This window comes from Saimiri boliviensis, chromosome 11, assembly GCF_048565385.1.
Source record: "Saimiri boliviensis isolate mSaiBol1 chromosome 11, mSaiBol1.pri, whole genome shotgun sequence".
In the NCBI taxonomy this organism is placed as follows: Eukaryota; Metazoa; Chordata; class Mammalia; order Primates; family Cebidae; genus Saimiri; species Saimiri boliviensis.
Window position 1 is genome coordinate 91164179 of NC_133459.1, and position 25340 is coordinate 91189518.

General features: G+C 35.1%; 1 long non-coding RNA gene across 1 annotated transcript in view; it reads right to left on the reverse strand.

The window, feature by feature from the left end:
• Positions 1–24823, reverse strand: part of LOC141580305 (uncharacterized) — a 36916-nt gene extending 12093 nt beyond the window's left edge. Inside the window, exon 1 of the long non-coding RNA XR_012512499.1 lies at positions 24755–24823. This is a non-coding gene — a long non-coding RNA (uncharacterized LOC141580305). The remainder of the gene's footprint in view (positions 1–24754) is intronic.
• Positions 24824–25340: the final 517 nt, after the last annotated feature.

A 25340-nucleotide genomic window follows, 5' to 3' on the forward strand; every position in this document is an offset into this window, starting at 1 on the left:
TCACTGCAACCTCTGCCTCCTGGGTTCAAGAGATTCTCCTGCCTCAGCCTCCTGTGTGACTGGAACTATAGGCATGAGCCATCAAGTCCAGCTAATTTTTTGTATTTTCAGTAGAGACAGAGTTTCGTTTCACCATGTTGGCCAGGCTGGTCTCAAACTCCTGAGATCTGCTTGCTTGGCCTCCCAAAGTGCTGGGATTATAGGCATGAGCCAACATCCCCAGCCACACATTATTTTTTAATAAGTATTTAAAGTGCATTCAAATTTAGTTGACTCTACTCTTTTCTTTCATTGTGCCTATTTATTTGCTCTATCTCTATGAACTAAACTGTTGTAAAAGTCAGTTTCACTTTTGTTTTTTATTTTTGATGCTTTCCTTCAAAAGGGTAGAGAAACTATGGGTATCTTATGTCTTTAAATTTTTTAATGATACCTTCTGCATGTCTTAGCCATACGAAATTCTATACGTCACACTTCCTAATAAATAAAATCTGACATACAATTTAGAAGTTCACACATTCAGGCCGGGCCTGGTGGCTCATGCCTATAATCACAGCTATTTGGGAACCAAGGGAGTTACTTGAGGCAGATTACTTGAAGCCAGGGGTTTGAGACCAGCCTGGCCAACATGGTGAAACTGTGTCTCCACTAAAAATACAAAAGTTAGCCAGGCATAGTGGTGTGCACATGTAATTCCAGCTACTTGGGAGGCTGAGGCAGGAGAATCACTTGAACCCAAGAGGCAGTGAGCCAAGATCACACCACTGTACTCCAGCCTGGGCGACAGAGATTCTGTCTCAGAAAAAAAAGAAGAGTTCACACATTCAAATGAGTGAACATTTCTACCTTCAGTGGTCTTCCAATTAAATCTTTTCTTCTAAACACCAAGTTTCTTCAGAGAGAAGATAGTAAATGTAATTTGTTTACTAAAGATAAATCATTGGCTGGGCATGGTGGTTCACATCTGTAATCCCAGAACTTTGGGAGGCCGAGGCAGGCGGATCATGAGATCAAGAGATCAAGACCATCCTGACCAACATGGTGAAACCCCATCTCTAGTAAAAATACAAAAATTAGCTGGGAGTGGTGGCACACGCCTGTAGTTCTAGCTACTCAGGAGACTAAGGCAGGAGAATCACTTGAACCCGGGATGTAAAGGTTGTGGTGAGCCGAGATCGTGCCATTGCACTCCAGCCTGGGTAACAAGAGTGAAACTCCGTCTCAAAAAAAAAAAAAAAAAAAAAAAAAAAAAAAAAAAAAAAGATAAATCATTAATAGGACTACTCCCAACAATCTGGATAAACATATATTTGGAACTCAGAACCAACTGCTTAAAACAACATCTGACATAGAATCTTTCACAGTGAGTTTACAAAAATTTTCTTAGTTTAAATAATAACCCATACTATCAGATCTCTTTATTCTGATATCTACCTGTTGCAAGACAGAACATCTTTCTGGTTCACCCATTAAGGGACTATATGAACTTCAAACTCAAAGCCCTGCAAATCTCATCAGAAAGGGTAAGGCCAAATAACCATGAACTAAAGCCTGGCCTGGCATGGTGGCTCATGCCTGTAATCCCAGCACTTTGGGACGCTAAGTCAGGTGGATCACGAGGTCAGGAGTTTGCGAATAGCCTGGCAAAACATGGTGAAACCCCATCTCTACTAAATCTACAATTAGCTGCGCATGGTGGCACAACACCTGTGGTCTTCCAATTAAATCTTTTCTTCTAAATACCAAGTTCCTTCAGAGAGAAGATAGTAAATGTAATTTGTTTACTAAAGATAAATCATTGGCTGGGCATGGTGTAGCAGTAGCTGTACTCCCAGCTACTCTGGAGGCTGAGGCAGAAGAATCGCTTAAACCTGGGAGGCAGAGGTTGCAGTGAGCCGAGACCGGGCTACTGCACTCCAGCCTGGGGGACAGAGACTCTTTCTCAAAAAAAAAATAAAAAAATAAAAAAATAAAAAGCCTAACACTCATCTGCCTTATGAAACCAAATGGGATGGTTCTGAAACCATGGTACTCTTCCACCTAGCACATCAAGCATTATGCAAAAACCCAAGAAGAAAAAAGCTAACTGCTATTGAAAGATTAGTATCACACTGGGAACAGAACAACAGGAAACCAAGGCTGACCAAGTGAAGCTTCCCATCTGAGTCCAAAGCATCAGGCAACACTGAGGGGCCAGAGTTAACTGAGCTGTTAAACAGGAAAAGCTCCTCAGTGTTAATGACTTCCTACCTGCACAAGTGAAGGGCTAAGGTTTATCAGTGCTCCACCAGCCAAGTGTGACAGCCCCAGATCTGGAACAGTCTGTATCCAATACCTGATGAGCAGAAAATGTTCTATTCCTTTTCAAATGCTATTTCTGTCTCCCTTGGCTCATGGTTCCTTTGCACACATAAGACAGCATTAGTCACTTATTACAGTAAAGAAGTCAATTCAATCCCTTCTTTTTTTTAGAGCAAGATTTTGCCCCTCCAGCTCACACAGAACAAAGAGCATGGTCCTGCAAAAAATTACAATAGTAGCAACTGTGCATGACACATTTAAAACATACCAAAGAAGGAACCGTACTACATCATACTCAACACTGACAAGCTAGGTATTATTAACCGCATAAAGAAATTAAAGGCTCACAGAGGCAAAGCAAACTGTCCAAGGTTACTCAACCAATAAATGGCAGAGCTGATGTTCTGAGGACTGAATCCAAGTCTTTTCAAATCCTTATAGTCTTTCCACTGTACTAAATGGGCTTGGGAAATACAAGACACGTATCATTCATCTTAATATGTAATATATGTCATTTGTTTGTTGATCTATGCATAAAAATACTCTTGAAGGATACACAAGAAACTAACTGGTAGCATCAGCTGTCTCAGAGGAGAACTAGGCTGGAAGACATAGTGAGAAGATTAATATTTTCCATATTCCTTTCTGTATCTTTTTAAGTTCAAATCATATGACTGTATTATCTACTCAAAAAATAAAATGTATTCATTTTATATAGCCTTTAATTAAAATATACAAAACAGAAATTTCTGAATATAATATTTTTGAAACTGTGCCACCAAACAATAAGTTTGTTGGTAATCTTCATTTCAGGGCCAAAAGAAAAATGGGTTAGGGAGCTCCACACAGGGGTAAAGGATGACAGCTGCTTTTACGAACTGCTAGCCCTAGATGGGGATGCTTCAATGCACTGCAGGAGTGTGCCACAGTCACTTGCCTGCTGGAGGCATTTGCCAATAGCATACTTACTAAACACAGGCTGGCATCTCCCCTCTCAGGTTTAAAAACCACTTGCCAGGCAAATGTTATCAAAGAGAATGCAGAATTTCCCAGAGAAACAGAGGAAATAATTAAACAAGTAAGTAAACAATTCTAAATTGTCATAGGAGAAAATTTATATTAAGAGGTTGAGAGGCAGCAGAATATAACACAGAAGAGAAACAGAGAAAAAAACAAAATCTGCCAAGTAAACAAGAAGCTTCTGGCCAGGTGTGGGTGACCACGCCCATAATTCCAACAGTTTGGGAGGCCAAGGCAGGAGGATCATTTGAGCCGGGATTATAGGCATGCGCCACCATGCCCAGATAATTTTTTGTATTTTTAGTAGAGATGGGGTGTCACCATGTTGACCAGGATGGTCTCGATCTCTTGACCTCGTGATCCACCCACCTCGGCCTTCCAAAGTTCTGGGATTACAGGCTTGAGCCACCGTGCCTGGCCCACAATTCTTAATCCTATGTTTTGTGCTCATTTACATGATTCACGTTTAGACATCTTTGTCTTAGATATTCTTCTCATTTCAGAACCTGACAAGAAGTCCAAGCCATCAAGCACAGCCCAAAGATCTGTATATATTCTCACCTCACAGCACTTTTTTGGTACTATAGTGAGTTTTAGAGAGGACTGAGATACATACATTCTGGTCTGGTTTGGACTCAATACTATATATACCATTTTGACATTATGATGGACTAATGCTCTGCCAATCTATCTTTATTATTTTGTAGGTTAAAAATAACTAACCTCCTAAAGGAGTATTCCTAATTGCCCAGGCATTTAATAACACAAAGTGAATCATCTGTCTCTGTGAAAGACCTGTAATATAGCAGAGGCTGTTCCTTAGAAATCATATAATACACAGTAAACTGGAATTTTCAGCCCTACTTAAATCTGGCAGGGACGTATATCACAAAGAAAATGGGCAGTAGCAGTATTCCTAGCTGTAGAATGCATTCGCTCCAAATGCAGAGAGGTTTATAGGCCTTATGGTTCCTCTGTAGTAGGTAATGCAAGGTACAGCAATGTATTTTTTACACTGGAGGAAATGACTTGGCATGTTCTGCTTCATGGATCACTAAACACATATAGAAGTTGCAGTCTTTCATCTTAAAAGGTGTATCTGCTACCTTATGGAGTACATGTAGCTTGCCCAAAGTCTCTAGCAAGCTAGCCACCTCATGTTTATCAGGCTTAATTAACATGATGTCATTGATGTAAAGAATTAATATAATATTCCATGGGTATTTCAGAGAGTCTAAAGCACTTTGAATTATATTATGACAGAAGGCAGGAGCGTTCACATAGGCCTGGGGCAAAACTGTAAATTAATATTACTGTAGTATCTGGGTGGATATAAAATGGTTTGAATCTTCTTTCCTGAATGAAATGAAAATAGGTGTATTTGCCTAATAAATGACTGCATACTATGCATCTGAACTTGTATTAATCTCTTTCCTATTACTGCATATTATTTCATGGTATATACGTACCACATTTTTAAAAATCAAATCCACCATTAACAGGAACTTAGGCTGATCCCATGTCTCTGCCACTGTGAGTAGTGTTGTGAAAAATATACAAATGTAGGTGTTTTTGTTTTAAATATAATGGCTTATCATCTTTTGAGTATATATCCAGTAGTGGGATTTTTGGGTTGAAAACTAGTCATACTTTCAGTTCTTTGAGAAATCACCAAACTGCTTTCCACTGGGGCTGAACCAAATTACTTTACTCCAACAGTGTATAAGTGTTCCCTTTTCTATGCAACCTCAAGAGCATGTGTTATTTTTTAACTTTTTAATAGCCATTCTGATTGGTATGAGATGGTGTCTCCTTGTGGTTTTGATTTGCATTTCTCTGATGTTTGGTGATGATGAACAGTTTTTCATGTTTGCTGGCCACATGGTATGTTTTCTTTTAAGAAATGTCTGTTCATATCCTTTACTCACTTTTTATTGGGGTTGTTTGCTTTTTTTTGCTGTCATTGATCTGTTTACACTTCTTATGAATTGTGACTATTAGACCACTGTTGGATTATTTTTTGCAAATATTTTCTTGGATCCTGTAGGTTATTAATAATCACATAATTTTTTGTTATTGTTGCAATTGCTTTTAAGACTTAGCCATAAATTATTTGCCAAGACTATTATTGAGAAGAGTATTTCCAAGGCTTTTTTTCCAGGATTCTCATAGTTCGAAGTCATCTTGTGTTAATTGTTGTATATTGTTATAGGTATATTCTTGGAGGCATATTCTTCTGGATATAGTTAGCCAGTTTTTCCAGTAGCATTTATTGCACAGAGGATTATTTCCCAATTATTTATTTTTGTCAACTTTGTCCAAGATCAGTTGACTGTAGGTATTTGGTTTTATTTCTGGGTTCTCTATTCCATTCCATGGTCTATGAGTTTATTTTTGTACTAGTACCATGATGTTTTAATTACTGTAGACTTATAGTATACCTTGAACTCAGGTAATATGATTCCTTCATTTTTGCTCTTTCTGCTTAAGATTGCTTTGGCTATTTGGGCTCTTTCTGGTTTCATATAAATTTTAGAGTACTTTTTTCTAATTCTGTAAAAGAAAATGCTATTTGTAATTTAACAGAAATACTTGTGAATGAATTCATTGCTTTAAACAATATGGACATTTTAGCAATATTGATTTTGTTCAATCCATGAGCATAAAATGTTTTTTCATTTCCTTCAACAGTGTTTTGCAGTTCTTTGTAGAGATCTTTCACCTTCTTGACTTTGGTTAGATATATTTCTAGGAGTTTTTTGTTTGTTTGTTTTTGTTATGGTAATGCAATCATGTTCTTGATTTGGCTCTCATTTTGAATGTTACTGATGTATAGAGATGCTGTTATTGATTTTTGTACATTGATTTTGTATCCTGAAACTTTGCTGAAGTTATTTATCAGGTCTAGGGGTTTTTTGACAAAGTTTTTAGGTTTTTCTAGGTACAGAATTACGTCGTCAGAGAAGACAGATCATTCGACTTCCTGTTTTTCTATTTGAATGTCTATTTCTTTCCCTTGCCTAATTTTGCTCTGTTTCTGGTATTATGCTGAATAGGAGTGCTAAGAGTGGAAACCCTTTTTAAATCCAGTTCTTAGTGGGAATGCTATATCTTTCCCCCATTTAGTTAGTTGGATGTGGGTTTTTCAGCGATGGCTCTTATTATTTGAGATATGTCTCTCTTACACTTAGTTGAGAGTTTTTATCATGAAGAGATTTTGGATTTTATCAAGTGTTTTTTCTGCATTTATTGAGTTGCTTGTATGGTTTATTTTAATTCTGTTTATGTGTTTGACTCACATTTATTGATTTGCATATGTTCAACCAATGTTGCGTGCCAGAAATAAAGCCCACTTGATTATGGTGAATTAACATTCTGATGTGCTGCTGGATTTAGTTTGCTAGTATTTGCTTGAAGTTTGTTTGTTTTTTTTTTTTTTTCATCTGTATTTACTATGGATATTGACCTATAGCTTTATTTTTTTGTTGTTTTCGTGGCTTTGCCAGATTTTGGTGTCAGAATGATAGTGGTTTCAAAGAATGGGTTAGAGAGGAATTCTTCCCCTCATTTTTTGGAATAGTTTCGTAGAGTTGGTACCAGCTCTTCTTTGTATGTCTGTTAGAATTTGGCTGTGAATCCATCTGATCCATAGCTTTTTTTGTTGGCAACTTTTTTATTACTGATTCAATTTTGGAACTTATTAGGTGTGTTCTGGGTTTCAGTTTCTTCAGGATTCAATCTTGGAAGGCTGTGTCTTTCCAGGAATTTATTTATTTCTTCTAGATTTTCTAGTTCATGTGCATAGAGGTGTTAATAACAGTTGTGGAAGATATTTTGTATTTCTGTGAAATTATTTGTAATGTAATTTTTGTCATTCTGATTGTGCTTATTTGGATTTTGGTCTCAGTTTCATTTAATCCTGCTCTAATTTGATTATTCATTTTCTTGTCCTATCTTTGGAATTCACTTTTTCTTTTTAGTCTTGTTCCCTTAGTTACAATGGTATAATGTTAACTCTGTATCTTCTTGACATAAGTATTTACTGCTATAAATATTCTTCTTAATGCTGTTTTTGCTGTATATAAGAGGTTGCATATGTTGTGTCTCTGTTTTCATTTATTTCATGGATTTTAAAAATGTCTCCTTTTATTTTGTTGCTTATCGAAAAGTCATTCAGGAGCATGCTGTTTAATTTTCAGGTAATTGTTTTTGAGAGCTCCTCTGGGTATTAATTCCTATTTTTATTCTACTGTGGCCCAAAAAAGATGTTTAGCATAATTTTGATTTTTTAAAATGTATTGAAACTTGATTTATGACTGAGCGTGTGGTAAGTCTTAGAGTGTGCTCTGTGTGCAGATGAGAAGAATGTACATTATGTAATTGTTGGGTGTCCTATTCTGTAGATGTCCATTAGGTCCAATTGATCTAGCATCAAATTTGAGTCCAGAATTTCTTTGTCGATTTTCTGCCTTCATGATCTTTCTAATAGTGTCAGTGGGGTGTTTAAGTTTTTCACTAATATCGGGTGTCTGTATAAGGCTTTTTCTTGACTTAATTGTTTTATTAATCTGATTGTTCTGATATTGAATGAGTATATTTAGAATAGTTAAATCTTCTTGGTGAATTGAATTATTTATCTTTATTTAATTCTCTTTTTGGCTACTTAAAAAAACTATTATTGGTTTAAAGTATGTTTTATCTGATGCAAGAATAGTGATCCTGCTCCTTTCTTTTCCTATTTGAGCTATATATCTTTATTTATTTATTTATTTCTTTTTTTTTTTATCTTGCACCTATGAAAGTCACTACATATGAGATGGGCCTCTCAAAGAGAGCAGAAGGATGGGTCAATTTTTTCTCAAACCCCTTTGCCACCCTATGTTATTTTAGTGGAGACTTTAGACAATTTACTTTCAAAATTAATATTGATATGTGTGGTTTTAGTCCTGTCTTAATGTTGTTCGCTAATTGCTTTCTAGTCTTGATTGCACAGCAGCTTTATAGAGTCTGTGGGCTGCATGCTCTACATGTGCTTTTGTGTCGACAAATATTCCTTCATTTCCATGTTGAGAATGCCCTTAAGCAACTCTTCAATGGGCTGTTTGGTGGTAACAAATTCCCTTACTGACAGTTTATCTGGGAAAGACTTTATTTCTTCTTTGCTTAAGAAGGTTAGTTTGGCAGGATAGGACATTCTTGGCTTTTATTTTTTTTCTTCCATAATGCTAAAAATGGGCCTCCAATCTATTATGACTTGTAAAGTTTCTGCTGAGAAGCCCATTGTTAGTCTGATGAATTTTCCTTTGTAGGTAATTCGGTCTTTCTCTCTAGCTGCATTTAAGATTTATTTCTTTCATATTGACCTTGGATAGTCTGATGACTGTATTTCTTGGGGATGGTTGTCTTATATACTATTCCATAATAGTTCTCTGTATTTCTGTATTTTTCTGTCAACATCTCTACCAAGAGAAGAGACATTTTTCTGAATTTTATCCTCATGTATATTTTTCAATTCGATTACTTTCTCTTCTCTCTCAGGAATTCCAATAAATCATAGATTTGATTGCTTTACCCAATCCCATATTTCTCTAAGACTTTGTTTATTTTTTAATTGTTTTTTTTTTTAATCTAACTGTTGGATTTTAAGAACCATTTCAGGAGCTCTTAAATTTTTTCATCTGTTTTGTCTCGTCTGTTGGCAACTTTTTTATTACTGATTCAATTTTGGAACTTACAGGTTTGTTTTGAATACCAATTGTATTTTGAAATTCTTGTAATAAATGTTTCCAGAAGTTCTGTTTCATTCTGTCTCCATATAGTTGTGTCATCTTTCAAATCCTGGATCTTTTTTCCATTTCCTTTGTGTTGGATTACAACTTTCTCTTGGATTTCATTTATTTATTTATTGCCGTCCTTATTCCGTTTTATGTATGCCATTTAGATATTTTATTCTGGTTACGATTTTTTGCTAAGGAGGTATTGGGATCCTTTAGAGGTAATGAAACAGTGGCTTTTTGTATTGTTGGAGTTCTGGCACTGGTTCTTTCTCAATCAAGGGAACTGGCGCTTACTTTTTTTTGAATTTGCTTTTCCTTTAATTTTTTTCATTGTTTATTATCTCTTTTCTCAAGGGCATGGCTGCGGTGTATTTTGTGAATGATCAATTGCCATCATTTCTGAGTGCTTTCATAGGTACAGGGCTCTGTACAGGCTCCTCGGTTTCAGATGGCTTTCCCAGTAGTTATTTGGTATAGCAGTGGTGTAATTCAGTATGACCTCCAGTAGATGACGCATCAGAGTAAGAGCCAGCAGCAGCAGGTAGGCTCTTATCCTTTTCACCTTAAGTAGGGGTGGAGTAATTGGAGAAGGAGGAAAAATATTCTTCCCCCACTACATTGGTCTTCGTTAGGGATGGAACCACTGGCGAAGCCTGAGAAGCACCTATTTCAACCCATGCTCCCTGGGCCCCCATGGGAGAGCTGCTGCTGCCTTCAGCAGTTACTGAGGATGGGGGAAGGGGGCAAGAGACCCCCCACTGCAAGTCATTATTGTATCTTTGTTGTTTTCTCTGTCCATGACTGGCGCCACATTCACATTTCCTTTGACCGCCTTTGGCGCCGTCAGGCTGTGTTACCCTCTTCTTAGTGGTAGCCCACACCAAAGATTAGACACCTGAGAGAGTAGAGTTCACCTTTTACTCACTTCTTAGAGCTAATGGCACAGTCCCCCCAAACTGACCAATGACAAACACGGACTGGATCGAGGTTGCTAAGCTGTCACTAGTTACAAGCCATTCCACTCAGAAGAAACTTAAGTTTCAGCAAATTTACTCCTGCTCAAGTTTGGCAATGGGAGGGAGCTTAATTCCAGCATCTGCTGCTGTGGTGCTCTCCACATTCATTGCTCAATTCTGACTGTGGGGGCTGTTACCCTACTCCAGAGAAAGCACTTCAACCTCTGGTCTTATACTGGCCAGGCCAACGTCTGCAGTGGCTGTGGTTGTCAGGTTATCAAACAATGACTGACTTTTTTGAGCTCTGATTAAAAATTGCATCCTCCTCTCAGTTTTGGGTCTGAGAAAATGCCTGCAGACTTTTCCAGTGTCCTTTCTTCTCTGTGTCTCTTTGTCTTTCCTGGAGCTATCTCCTGGGTTTAGAGAAACAGATGCTCTCCCTTGGCCTGGATTTGCAAAGATCGCTGCTGAAAAGTGATATACAGAGAGAGACTAGCTGCCCCTCTCACACATTGAGGCTTCACCCACATAATCAGCCAAATGTCATCGTGAGGGCTACTTGCACATCTTCTCCTCCCGAGCATCTGATGTGACCTTGAGTCTTCCAGTGAATTCCTTTTTTTTTTTTTTTTTTTTTTTTTTTTAATTTAAAGCTCACAGAGTTGAACTTCATGCACTGTTTAGCTATTTCTAAGTGGCTGAGGCATGCTGATGGTTTCTAATCCACCATCTTAGAAACAAAAAAAGCACTTTGGGAGGCCGAGGCGGGTGGATCACGAGGTCGAGAGATCAAGACCATCCTGGTCAACATGGTGAAACCCCGTCTCTACTAAAAATACAAAAAAATTAGCTGGGCATGGTGGTGCCTGCCTGTAATTCCAGCTACTCAGGAGGCTGAGGCAGGAGAATTGCCTGAACCCAGGAGGCAGAGGTCGCGGTGAGCCGAGATCGCGCCATTGCACTCCAGCCTGGGTAACAAGAGCGAAACTCCACCTCAAACAAACAAACAAACAAACAAACAAAAAAACAAAGAAACCCCAAACTCTGTAGTGTATTTTGATAGTGATTTATCTACAACATCCAGTAACATAAGTTTAACTTATTGAAACTAATGTACATGAAATAATTAATCACTTCTTTGCAGAAATTAGGAGTACTTCAGGAGTTGAAACATAATGCCTACTGATATTTTGTATGCCAAGTTTTCTGAGAAATTTTTGTCTGCAATGTTCTTTTTATTTGGCAAAACATAAGTTCCCATGAGTTAGGAAGTACCTATTTGTTCTTTCTGTAATCATATAAATATTAATTGATAAATATATGATTTGTTAATATAATACAATGACGTATTTAAAATAATATAAACAGATTTAAAATATTATAGTTAACAGAAAATCATATTATTACATGGGTCATTTGACTTTTTTTTACTACATCAGGAATATAATCTAATTAAAATTGAACATCAAAAAACAGGAACATGAAATATTCCTCAAGATATGAACATAATCCATTTATATCGATATCATTATAATGTAAATATCTCATAGCATTATAATATAATTTAAACATTTCAAAACTGAATGTTTCTTAAGTTAGCCTATAAAGTATAAAGTGAAGAATAAAGAAACCAAAGAGAAAAAGCAAATGAATCAGCAAATTTGAATGAATTAGATTCAACTGAGCCATCAGTTGATCCACTTCTCCTAGAGAATTTCATTTCTTTCCCTTATTCTATAGCACTATTGCTGGCTTATTGGATGTTAGTAGAAAAAAAAACTATACCTTATATATTATTAAATAAATATATATTTTCAAATAGATAAAATGCTTAATTTTAAATTACATATTTTACAGCTAGAACTAAATTTGATAGGCTGTAGAAAACCAGATATGTACAAATTAAAAAAATAGTGCTTTCTTCAAATAAAGTAAAATATAAAACTATTTTTCATTATTAATAGTAGATAAAATCAAACCTCCCTACCTCATCCCCATACAGTTAACAATATTTTTATGTGTGAGATTATTTTCTGTAATATTAATCACATTTTGATTAAAATAAAAATTACAAGATTTAGATGGATAGAAAACAGGACCTTTATACAAATTTGTCTCTAGGATTGTTTCATGTTCATGTTTTTTAGTGTCCATTTTTAATTCTAATGAAAATAAGTCTATAATTTTATGTGAGACCAATAATATGCTATGACAAAAATAATAGATTGTAATATTCTTGAAATGCTAATATTTATTTTCATGGTATGGATAGAGAAGTTAATTTATATTTAGGTTTTCCAGTTTATTTCTGGTCAAAAAAGTCATGAAGAGCAATAATTTTTGTCATGAAAATATCAAATGCATGTGGGATGGTTTTAAGTTTTAGAAACTTCTAACTTATTTGCAAATACCTATTTACAAGCTGATAGGTATTTATATGCATACTCTCTTTGTGCAAAAGTTTTAAGGCTGCTGGTTTCTCATAAAGTTATAGAAAATGAGATAATAAAACAAAAATAGAAAATTAGTCAAAGGAGAAAATAGCACACTCACACAACATACATCTCAATGCCTTTTTTTATGCATGAGCTTCAAATGTGTCTCTATGTTACGCAGGGGAAAAAAGGCACAAAAGGATAACTTCAGAGGTTATCTAGTTTTCATTTTTTGTAGAGATAATGAATACCAGTTTATTAGAAGGAAATCTATCATTGAAATTTTGAACAGTATTTTTCATCTTCAGCATTATGTAAAGGAAGAGTGATGTAAGAACAGTGTATATCCTTAATACATCCAGAGAGTTTAAATCACCATCAACTAGTATTTTTTTAATTTTCTTCTAACAATATTAGATACATGTTGAGAAAATGACATTGATATGTAAATATATAAAGAACATGACTTCTGTTACTCCTTACTGATCTGTTGCAGGAACATAGAACACCTCAAGGCCTGGAAAACTTTTATTTTCATAAATACTGGTTAATTTGTGTGTATGTGGAGGAGCCAGAATGCTGAGCTCTTTATATTAAGATAGGGGAAAAGTCAGTGTTAGACCACACTGACTATTAGAAAGAAATGTCAAATTTATTTATTTGGTTTCTCTGAGACATGTACCCTTTTAACAATTACAGGGCTGCATGTTGTTTACTCTATTCCCTTGGAACATTTGTAATTTGTTTTTAAATTACAGATACATGAAAGACAATAATGGTTCAGAAGAAGAGGCAGGTAAATTGTGAGAATAGAAGGAATGAGTGGTAAGAAAAGAAAAGATAAGAAAAATAGACAAATTAATGCAAGGGGTAAAATGAGCAAGGACTAAGGAAAAATAAATAGGTTTTGATAGTGAAGAGAGAAACAGTAAAAAACAAATGAACAATACAATTCATGTTTCACTTACTACTGTATTTACAATGTACTGAGCAAATTCAGAGCAAATCTTATACCTAAACATTGTAAGATAACTATTTCCCTGAAATAGTAGAAATAGATCCAATAGACTTTAGATATTGCAATCATCAGATATAAATATAAAATAAACATGTTTAGTATAGCTGAAGTATTAGTATATAAAGTTCTGCACATAGAACAAGAAGATTTTTTTTCAATGAAATGTTTGAAAAACATAATGGTGCAAAGTTTAAAAATCAGTGATAGATTAGCTAGCAGATTAGACAGTTAAAAAATAATACATTTTATGATAGAAAAAATAAAGTACATAGAATACAGTTCAGAAAAACAGAAAATATGGAAGAAGTCTATATTAAGGATCCTGTGATATCTTTCAACATGTCTCAAATCAGCTTTAAACAGGGATGCAGAAAGAAAGGGAAAAAATAAATGCTCAAAAAGATAATGGTTAAATTTTTTTTCATTTTTGTTAAAAAAGTATTAATCTTAAAATCCAGAGGCATTCAAAAGATCGAAGTTATGCAAAGCTGGAATCTAGGGACAAAGGAAAACATATATATCTTCACTAGTCATTTGTACTATCCTTTGTTTTCTCTTTACTCTTTTGTGAGGTCACTCCACATTCCTGGCCTTCTAGGCAATGCTTTCTATCATTGCTGCTTCCAATAAAACTGTTTGCAGCCATTGTAATTTGTGGCCTTTTATCTGGATGCAGTCAGGGCACACTCAGCTTCCAATTTGTCCCGTCTGCTTCTCCCTGGTTCTTTAAATACCATTTTTCTAGGTAAGTCTTCTATTAATACATAGTTCCTAATTAATTTGTACCCTCCACAGGTTCTGACTCCAAGTCTTCTCATTTCTAACTTCACTATCATACGAAGATCAACTCTCTCTCTCCCGTATCCCAGCTATGTCCTACCTTTCTTCTGAGGAACTAGATTCCTTATGTTTCACACAAGACTTGAGAAAAGATGAGGAGCCAGAATCTCTTAATTAATGTCTGCCTAAATGTGCCCTGCTTGCCTTTTTATAATGCCACAGTTATACTGTGTTGATGTAGGTTCCCATGATCTCACCAGGAAATACTCTCAAGTCTCCTCATATTGGCTTTCTTCTCATTTTATTTGGCTTCTAATATCTCACATCCCTTGTTTCTAGGAAGTACAAACAAGGTCTAGAAAGGGAGAGCCTACATATGTGAGGTAATTAACTAAAGCTCCATGATTCAGTCTCATTGTTAGAGAAGTTGCAAGAGAGAAAAATAAGCTGATTTCTAAGATAAAAACAAAAGGAGGAATATCACAAATATTTTCCATATGAGAGAAACATTAGTGAGTTCATTGTTTTTTCTTTGTTTCTTATTTAAGTGTACATTTTACACAGCCTTCTACTATCTGGAAGCTAACACAAATGAATTTCAAATCATCAGAAATTCATAAAGAGTATGTATAATAATTGTTCTATGAATTGAAATCAGTCACTAATATGATATTAAGGCAAATATTATAGGGAAAATATGTTTTAATTAATTCATATTTTTATTGTGTCATCCTTATACTCGATTGGGTTCTTAAATAAGTTACTAAGTGTTCTTCATAAACGTTTGATGTTTTTAGGAATTCATGAAATGCATTCTTGTTTACTTGATATAAAATTTAATTATAATCTCTTATTGATCTCAAAAAACAAGGAAATAATACTTTATGCTATCTCTAGCCTACAGTATTATTCCATAAAATGATTTTTATTCATCATGATAATAAATTATACAAAATTTATGAATTTTTTAAATAAGAAAACTAAGATATTGTTAATGGAGAAAACTTGGTAAACTAATAACTCAAGGATAAGGGAAACTAACCTCTTAGGAAAGCTGTGAAATCTATAATTATTTAAAATGCTATTTATTAACACTCATAACCAGCAACTATTTTATGTATATCAGAATATTCTTGTTTTTTGAGCATATTAAGCTAATTATTGAGATAAGATGCTCCAATCTCAGGGAAATATTTCAATTTTCATAAAACTACATTTTTGTTATTAACTGATATCCCTGAATCCTGAACTGGCTTTGGGGTAAATATTCATCATTTTCCATTCAACATTTTATCTTTATGAAAAATTTATGTGATGTCTGAAATATTACTTAATAAATTTTAAGCAGTGTTATGGTATTACAAATAATATTTAGAACTTAAAATAACTAATAAATTCTTATCAGCTTCAAGAAAACTTAAAACAAACCAATTCCTGTAATTTCAGATATAACCACCCTTTCCAGCAACAACAATGAAAATATCATTAAAGTTTTACCACTGGTTTATTCTCTATATAATAAATGGATACTTTAAAAAAACATTTTGCCAACTACAAATTATGACTTCATCAAGGATGTGAAAAGGTGATGGGGGAGTTGGAAAAGAGAATGAATACAATGGGTAAGGAAGATAGTGCAATATAATTTTGTAAGTGATATTTTATTACGAACATTCCCACAATTCAATGGTTCTTGACATATTTTTCTTTGTAGTAATAAAACCACAGACTCTTATTTTTACACAGTTTTGTAATTCTTTCACTTCTCCATCTGAGGAGATTCCCGCTTGTATGGTAAAATGAATGTTTGTAGTCTGAATAACTACATAGGTTGACTGTATTGAGACTAACATCTATTTACAATAGCTTCTGTTCTCAAGAATGCCAAAAATATTATATTTTAAAATAATAGATAATTTTTAGCATGCAAAACTAGAACTCCTTATCAACTATCGGATATATTTGAAAGTTAAGAAATGAAAAAATATGATTATTGTCATCAAGTTTTATGAAGATCTTTATGATGACAGTGGAGATGAGATGCCTATTTTCTCCAATAGTATATTTTCTCTCTCTCTCTCCACCCCACTCTGTGTGTGTGTGTGTGTGTGTGTGTGTGTGTGTGTGTGTGTGTGTGTGTATCTCTTCCCTAAGCTATGATTTTCATTTAAATACGAAGTTCTGGGTTTCCAATTTCAATGGAAGTGCGTTTTAAATGAATGGACTGTAGGACTTCAAATGCATCTAGTTTAGTCTCTAATTTTAAATTTAAAACTTTATGAATTAATTGTATATACAACTTCAAAATGAATCCTATATAGCAAAGAAATTTCTTGTATTCATCTGCACTTGATTTGTAGATTATCTGAATGACAGGTAATATATACTTTATAAAAATTGAGCATGTATGAAATATCATCTAAACTCCTCAAAGAACCTAGAATGTTTAATAGAATAAGATAATATTTTCTCTATTTTATGCAAATTTCTATCAAATTTCTTAACTCTTTATAAGCCATAAATCATATTTTGTCTCCTTATTAAATTTCTTATAGTTTCTTAAATCTCAAATTGTGGGAATTATAATGTTAACTAATGTAAGATCTCAAGTCAATTGTTTAATCCAAAATTTAATGGAGAATATTGGCACATAGCAAACATAAATTTTATTTTGTATGTTCAAACACATCTTTTTGAACTCAGAAATATTTTATCTGAAAAAATTGTAGCAACCTTTGCACAATAAATTTTAAGTGGATGAGTAAAATATTTAAATATATCAGATAATGTATATGAAGTAAAGCTTCATTTTTTAATATTAAACTTTTGTCTTAATTAACATATAAGTATTCCTTTTGTTTATTAAATAAATATCTCAAACCTAAGAATCTTTTTAAATGTGCTTACAGTTGGATTAAGGCCTGGCAAAATTACTATTTTATGTATAATGTTTTTATTTCCCCTCATTCACACCAGAAACTACATGTACCCCAAAACCTAAAATGCAATAAATAAATAAATTAAAAAAAAAAGAAAGAAATGGTTACGCTCCATAATGGACCTATTAAAAATAATAATAATAATGGGAAGTACTGCATTTATATAACACAGATTATAAATGATATGAATTGGATTCCCAACATTTTATATACATATGTCACAATCTAGGTTATGCATTTGTTTAAACAAAATACTGGTTTAAGCTTCAATACTGCAGGCTGGGCACAGTGGCTCACGCCTGTAATTCCAGCACTTTAGGAGGCTGATGAGGGCAGATCAGGAGGTCAGGAGATCAAGACTATCTTGGCCAACATGGTGAAACTCCATTTCTACTAAAAATACAAAATTTAGCTGGGCATGATAGCATGAGCCTATGATACCAGCTATAATTTAATACTGCATATTCACTGTGATGCTCAATAGGCACTGACAAAAGCTCTTTATTCTGTAACAAATATATGGATATAAAATGTTTAAATAGTATATTATACACATAACTACATAAAAAGACTATATGTTGAGTATGTATTCAATTATGACTTTTTTAGGAACAGGTAAATTAGGAGGTCCAGAAACAAGTTTCCTTTTGGTCCTAGTGAGGGAATGTATTCTTTTCCTGGGGCTGAAATGTGGGGGTAGTTTCTTTCTTTCTTTTTTTTTTAATTTTTTATTGCATTTTAGGTTTTGGGGTACATGTGAAGAACATGCAAGATTGTTGCATAGCTACACACATGGCAGTGTGATTTGCTGCCTTCCTCCCCCTCACCTATATCTGTAATTTCTATCTCTCTCCACCTCCCCACCCCTCGTCTCTCCCCCATTTCCCCCCAACAGACCCCAGTGTGTAGTGCTCCCCTCCCCATGTCCATGTGTCCTCATTGTTCAACACCCGCCTATGAGTGAGAACATGTGGTGTTTGATTTTTCTGCTCTTGTGTCAGTTTGCTGAGAATGATGGTTTCCAGGTTCATCCATGTCCCTACAAAGGACACGAACTCATCATTTTTGATGGCTGCATAATATTCCATGGTGTATATGTACCACATTTTCCCTGTCCAGTCTATCATCAATGGGCATTTGGGTTGGTTCCAGGTGTTTGCTATTGTAAACAGTGCTGCAATGAACATTCGTGTGCACGTGCCCTTATAGTAGAACAATTTATAATCCTTTGGATATATACCCAGTAATGGGATTTCAGAGTCAAATGGGATTTCTATTTTTAGGTCATTGAGGAATCACCACACTGTCTTCCACAATGGCTGAACTGATTTACACTCCCACCAACAGTGTAAAAGTGTTCCTATTTCTCCACATCCTCTCCAGCATCTGTTGTCTCCAGATTTTTTAATGATCGCCATTCGAACTGGCATGAGATGGTATCTCAATGTAGTTTTGATTTGCATTTCTCTAATGACCAGTGATGATGAGCATTTTTTCATATGTTTGTTGGCCTCCCGTATGTCTTCTTTTGTAAAGCGTCTGTTCATATCCTTCGCCCACTTTTGAATGGGCTTGTTTTATTCTTGTAGATCTGTTTTAGTTCTTTGTAAATTCTGGATATCAGCCCCTTGTCAGATGGGTAGACTGCAAAAATTTTTTCCCATTCTATTGGTTGCCAATTCATTCTAGCCACTGTTTCTTTTGCCATGCAGAAGCTGTGGAGTTTGATTAGGTCCCATTTGTCTATTTTGGCTTTTGTTGCCAATGCTTTTGGTGTTTTGGTTGTGAAGTCCTTGCCTACGCCTATGTCCTGAATGGTTTTGCCTAGATTTTCTTCTAGGGTTTTTATGGTGTTAGGTCTTATGTTTAAGTCTTTAATTCATCCAGAGTTAATTTTAGTGTAGGGTGTCAGGAAGGGGTCCAGTTTCTGCTTTCTGCACATGGCTAGCCAGTTTTCCCAACACCACTTATTAAACAGGGAATCCTTTCCCCATTGCTTGTTTTTTTTTTCAGGTTGTCAAATATCGGATGGTTGTAGATATGTTGTGTTTCCTCCAAGGCTTCTGTTCTGTTCCATTGGTCTACATCTCTGTTTTGGTACCAGCACCATGCTGTTTTGATTACTGTAGCCTTTTAGTATAGTTTGAAGTCTGGTAGTGTGATGCCTCCTGCTTTGTTCTTTTTGCTTAGAATTGACTTGGCTATGCAGGCTCTCTTTTGGTTCCATATGACTTCCTGGTGCCATTATTGCCCCCACGTCTCCATCCGGGGACTGAAGGTCTTTGTTTAAACTTTGGCATACACAGGAAAAATCAAAAAGCAATCACTCCAGTGAAGTTTTAAGGAACTTTCTTCATAGGCCCAGAAAACTTAAAGAGGGCAGGGATTCCTCCCTGGTTAAACGTCGCCTTCTTTAACACCTCTTTGGACTCCATATCTGGATCCCCTTCCATGACCTCGTGGAAGCTCTTTCTCTTTCTCCTTTTTCTATTTATCTGCCTAAATAAATGACCTTCTGCAAAACTCTTTCGGGTCCAATATTTACTTAATCACTCACCGTGCCCAGCGTGGTCCCCTCTCCCATTCTTGGGTGAGTGAGGTACCAAGGGTCTGGAAAAGAACATTGGTACCTGAGCTTCCCCTGCTCCCCAGAATTCGGTTACACCAGTATCCCTTACAATTAGTTATGACCAAAAGAGTAAGCCTTGGCCACTGACATATGGAGATAAGTGATGTAAGCCTTTTTCAGGTCCATTATAACACAACTTGACACATCTCATACTCTATACTGTCTTTGTAGTTTTTCCTTGCTGGTGAATTGAGGATGACTCTCAGGGAGATACTGAAAAACAAACTTAAAGAAGAAGCACAGTCTTCATCTGATGAGTCAATGAATCCATAAAGAATGACATATCAAGCAGAGCACAAACCTCTTCTCACCACCCATTAGAATTTCGTAAAAAAGAAATAAAATTATATTAATCTCTTGATATTTTGGTGTAAACTGTTACAGGAGCTGGTGTTAACCTAACACTAATACAAATTATAACACAAATTCTAAAGTATGTTTACCTTATTTGTATCTATGTTCCTTTCATGTTTTATGATTTCAATGGGCATTACTTATTTGATCAATTACTCTAGAAGTAAAGGTAGCTATTTGGTGTTATGACCTTACCTAAGAATAGAGAAAATAGAGACAGAGTTGACTATGAATATAATCATTTTTGGAGTGGGGGATGAAGTTGTGATATTTATTTTTCTCATATGTTGACTAAATGAGTTACAATAGAGAAAGATTTTTTTTTTAAAAAAAGCAACATTTACTGAAAACTTATTATATGAGGCTTGTATGTGCCATTTGGTTTGACTGATATTACACCCTTATTATTTCATTTCATTCTCATAGAAATCCACTTACATGTGAATAAACTGAGATTTTAAAACCTCAAATACATTGTAAATGGAGGGCTGGAGTGGAGTTATGTCACAGAAGTTGGTTTGGTGCATGGCATGATATTAACACTTCGTATTGCTTCATCTACTTATTAAAGATGTAAGGCTAAAAAGTGTTTTTTCAAATGTGTAAATATAAGCATCTGTTATTACCCACACTGCCAAGGGAAAAAAACTCAGTGTACAGAAATAAATTGTTTAAAATGCTGGTTGGTTTTATCTGGATAAATAATTAAGTATTGAAAATTTTATTCCCAAGTTATCTTGAAAGAGTTCACATACCCTCAACCAGGTAAAATTATGTTTTAAGTCTACTTTCAAATTTTTATTTTAGAAATTCAATATATATTTTATACCAAAATATTTTGGTGGATGAAATAGGAAAAACAATCTATTCTCTTTTCCAGTTGCTAATGCATGGATGACATGTTTTTTAAATATATTTGCCTTACTACAAAAGATGAAGAATCTTATTCAGTGTTTTCCCTTTTATTGTTAATCCATAAATGAATTAAAATGGCTTGAAGTCTAAAGCTGGAAGTTTCAACATACTTTTAACTTTATCTATTATTTATTTATTTGTTGTTTGATTTTGTTTTGCATATTCAAATGGCTCATTTTGCCAGAGGGTTAGTGTCAAGATAAAATTAGGTGTTACTTAAAACTAAATAAAATATGAATTTGAATGTTGCTTTATTATTTTCAATATCCACATGAACAAAGAACTGACTTGATTCTAAGTAATACAGATTAATCCAGCCAATGGAAATCTTTTTCAAGTTACTCATTAGTTGTTTTGTCTGCAGGATTCAGTTGTCTTAAGTTTTATGTAATGAATCCTTAAAAAATCAACAAAGTCATTGTATGATTAAAGGAACTTTAAATCTATGTCAAGTGAACACTGAAAAAAATATCTCTGGCTACTATTTGTTTTATTTAATCCTAATTAGGAAACTAATAATTAGACAAAAGTACAAAAGAACTACAGTATCTAGTCTCTGCAAGACAATCTACAAAATAACATTAAAAATTGCTACTTACGGCCGGGCGCGGTGGCTCAAGCCTGTAATCCCAGCACTTTGGGAGACCGAGGCGGGTGGATCACGAGGTCGAGAGATCAAGACCATCCTGGTCAACATGGTGAAACCCCGTCTCTACTAAAAGTGCAAAAAATTAGCTGGGCATGGTGGCACCTGCCTGTAATCCCAGCTACTCAGGAGGCTGAGGCAGGAGAATTGCCTGAGCCCAGGAGGCGGAGGTTGCGGTGAGCCGAGATCGTGCCATTGCACTCCAGCCTCGGTAACAAGGGCGAAATTCCGTCTCAAAAAAAAAAAAAAAAAAATTGCTACTTACTGAAGTTTAGCATTCCATTCTGGCCTTTCTTGATTATTGACTTTGAGTAACTTAATGCAGAACGTGAAAGAATCAAAATTAAAAACAAAGTAGAAAACAAGACTTTTGAGAAATGTATTTAGTGTTAATTAATTTTAATACTTTCCTTTCTTTGAGGTGAAGTTTTGCTCTTGTAGCCCAGGTTGGAGTATAATGGCATGATCTCAGTTCAGTGCAACCTTCACCTCCCAGGTTCAGGCAATTCTCCTGCCTCAGCCTTTCAAGTAGCTGGAATTACAGGTGCCCACCACAACACCTGGTTAATTTTGTATTTTTTTAGTAAGTACAGTGCTTCATGATGTTGTCCAGGCTGGTCTTGAACTCCTGACCTCATGTGATCCCCTGCCTCAGCTTCCCAAAGTTCTGGGATTACACACATGAGCCACTGTGACCAGCCTAATTTTAATAATATTTTACATGGAAAAGTTATATTCAGTGTAAAAGATGCCATATCTTTTCTTTTTTGTAGATAATTAACTAAATTTCTCACAAGTAAAAAATTGTAAATCTAAATAGAAATAATCTCAGATCTGTATCATTCTATAAATCTTGTTACCCAACCCATTCTCTATGTCATAAGTTAGCCTGTAAATAATTAGGCTATTTCTTGTAAAATCTGTTAATGATTCCTTTCTTTATCAAGATGTGGATTGGTTCTTTTAATTAAAATATTTATAAAAATATGAGATACCAGTTAAGAAAGATAGAACTCACAATATAAGCAAATATGGCTTGATAAATATTTTATATAAGCATTTATGCACAACTTTATGCTTTCTATTAGACTAGAAATAGCTCTACTTTGAACTTTTAATGCATATGTAAAGACACACACACACACACACACACACACACACACACCCCTAAAAGTGACACTTAAAAACTTATGACCTGGCATTCTTTGCTAGTGCTTGTAGAATTGCCCCACATGTGAGATAAATAATGATATAAAGACTGGTCTCTGTAGATTGAGGCTCAAGTGCCCATTTGGTACAACCAATATGTCTCTTGATGTAGTCAAGATTTTCAGTTTATATATTCAAATAACTGAAATATATCAGTTATTGCAGTTTCCAAAGTTAGAAAGCTAAATCTCATTTCTCAAAATTCCTCAAAATATTCTCATGCCATTCTCTTCAGAAGATGACTTTGAGGAATATAACAGTGTCCTAAAAGATTGACCAAAAGTAAACTGATTATCACTTTTAATTATAGCTACTATTATGTCTTCATATGACTCTAATTTGGGGTAGGAGTGTGCACTCACAATGAGGAGCTAGGATGTTTGCAGAATGGAATTCTCCAGCTCCACTTTTGCTCATTCTGGCCTTCTTCAGAACTATGAATTTAATAATTTATTGATTACTTTTGCATGTGTACATCTCAACTCATATTCTGCTGTAGAGAATCTTTGTATTTTTATTTTTTATTGTCCAGAATTTTCTTGTTTGAAATAGGGAAATATTCTACCTAAAATACCTTGGATTTCTTCTTCAGTTATTTTATTATTATAACCATTATATAAGTCCTGACATAACATAAAATGGTAAAAGATTCTGAGCGTTAACATTGCTTGATTGTGGACATGTTAAATATTCTGTCTCTGCAAAGTGTTCTATGAAGGTGTTCTGAAAAATTTTCTTTGCAGTGTCAGTGAGATGCTTTTACTGAAATCCTTTGATTTAGATAGGAAAAATATGTCTTCTGGAATTTATGATTTAATATTCACATTTAAACATTTCTTTGCACACATTAAAAGACTTGCATGGTTGCTTTAAAAGACTTGCATGGTTATTGAATTCGAGTCGGTAATTTTGATTCTTAGGATAGTTCTTATGAAAATTACTTTGAAATTTTTAAATGTTTAAACTAAAAGAATGTTCACTATGCTGTTGATTCAAAGAGTGAGGAACGATAGACAATTAGAAAGTGCAACATTAGTAACAAAGAGATAGTTCTTAAATATACATTAACAAAATACTAGAGAATCATTAAACGCTAAATATTTGGAAAATATTTTCTCTATTATTAAGTAACCTACTTTTTAGACTATTTTATTAATATAAAATATACATGCACAGAAATGATAGAAAGTCTATGAAATACATGTTTTTAGATGGCTATGCCAGATTACAGATGGCCCCAAACCCTTTGATCTTTCTCCCACTGATCTCAATTAGATGATTACATATCTGTTTTCGATTCCAGACTTTAAGATACTGGCAGCTTTTTTCATTTCTTTTTTTGGAAAGCTTGCCTTAAGGGACGTCACCAGTCACCTGCTATGTATGTAGCCCAGCCTACCCTGATCACCCTGTTATGAGTAAGCTCAAATAGCCACGGGGATACACTACATGAAGAGATACACAGACACACTGACACGCGCGTGCACACACACACACACACACACACAGCAAGAGTGAGAGCCGGAAGATGATCAATTAGCCCTCAATACTTCCAGACATCCCAATTGAAACAAGACATGTGAGTTAAGTAGGCTTTAGGTGATTCCAGACCTAACTACCATATAACTGCAGTGCATAAAAGACTCCAAGATAGAATCAGCCTGCTAAGCCTGGTAAACCACGGAAGTATGAGACATAATGATAAAGTACTGTTTCTAATATCTAAGTTTGGGTGTGTCTTTTTATGCAAAGATAAATAAATGTATGAATTTTACCTTTTAAAAATCAGTTCTTCCTAAATTCAAACAAAGTATTTGTTGTTGTTGTTGTTGTTGTTTTCACCATCACAAAGCACAATTTACTCCAAGTGTGCACGTTTGGTTCAACATTCCAAAATTCATCAGTGTTGTCCAACATTTAACAAGCTAAAAAGGAAAGGAACATGATTACACCACTTACGGAAGAAAAGCGTTGGTGACATCCAATACCCATTCATGAATAAAACGCTCAGATTGCTTACACAACGCCTCTTCCAGGATTTCTTAATATGAGCAAACGACTGTTCTGATCAACGCAATGTAACGTGCGACCCTTAGCCGGCTCAGGTCGTGGGGTAGGGCCGCCTTTGCGTTTTTCCTTTGGATCTGCCCCTCTTCTGGGTTCGTTCTCTAGAGCCAAGGGAAGGACTGGGTCCTCTCCCTTTGGCTCCTCTTGCCGCATCAGAAACCTCACAGTCCCTCCCTTTCCAGAGAAGCTTCAGAGAGTGCTTGTTTGAGTTTGCTGGACCCAGCAGGGCACAAGTATGTGGGGGTGAGCGCGGTGAGTCCAGTTTCCTCCGCTGTGACTGCTCTTCCCGCTCCT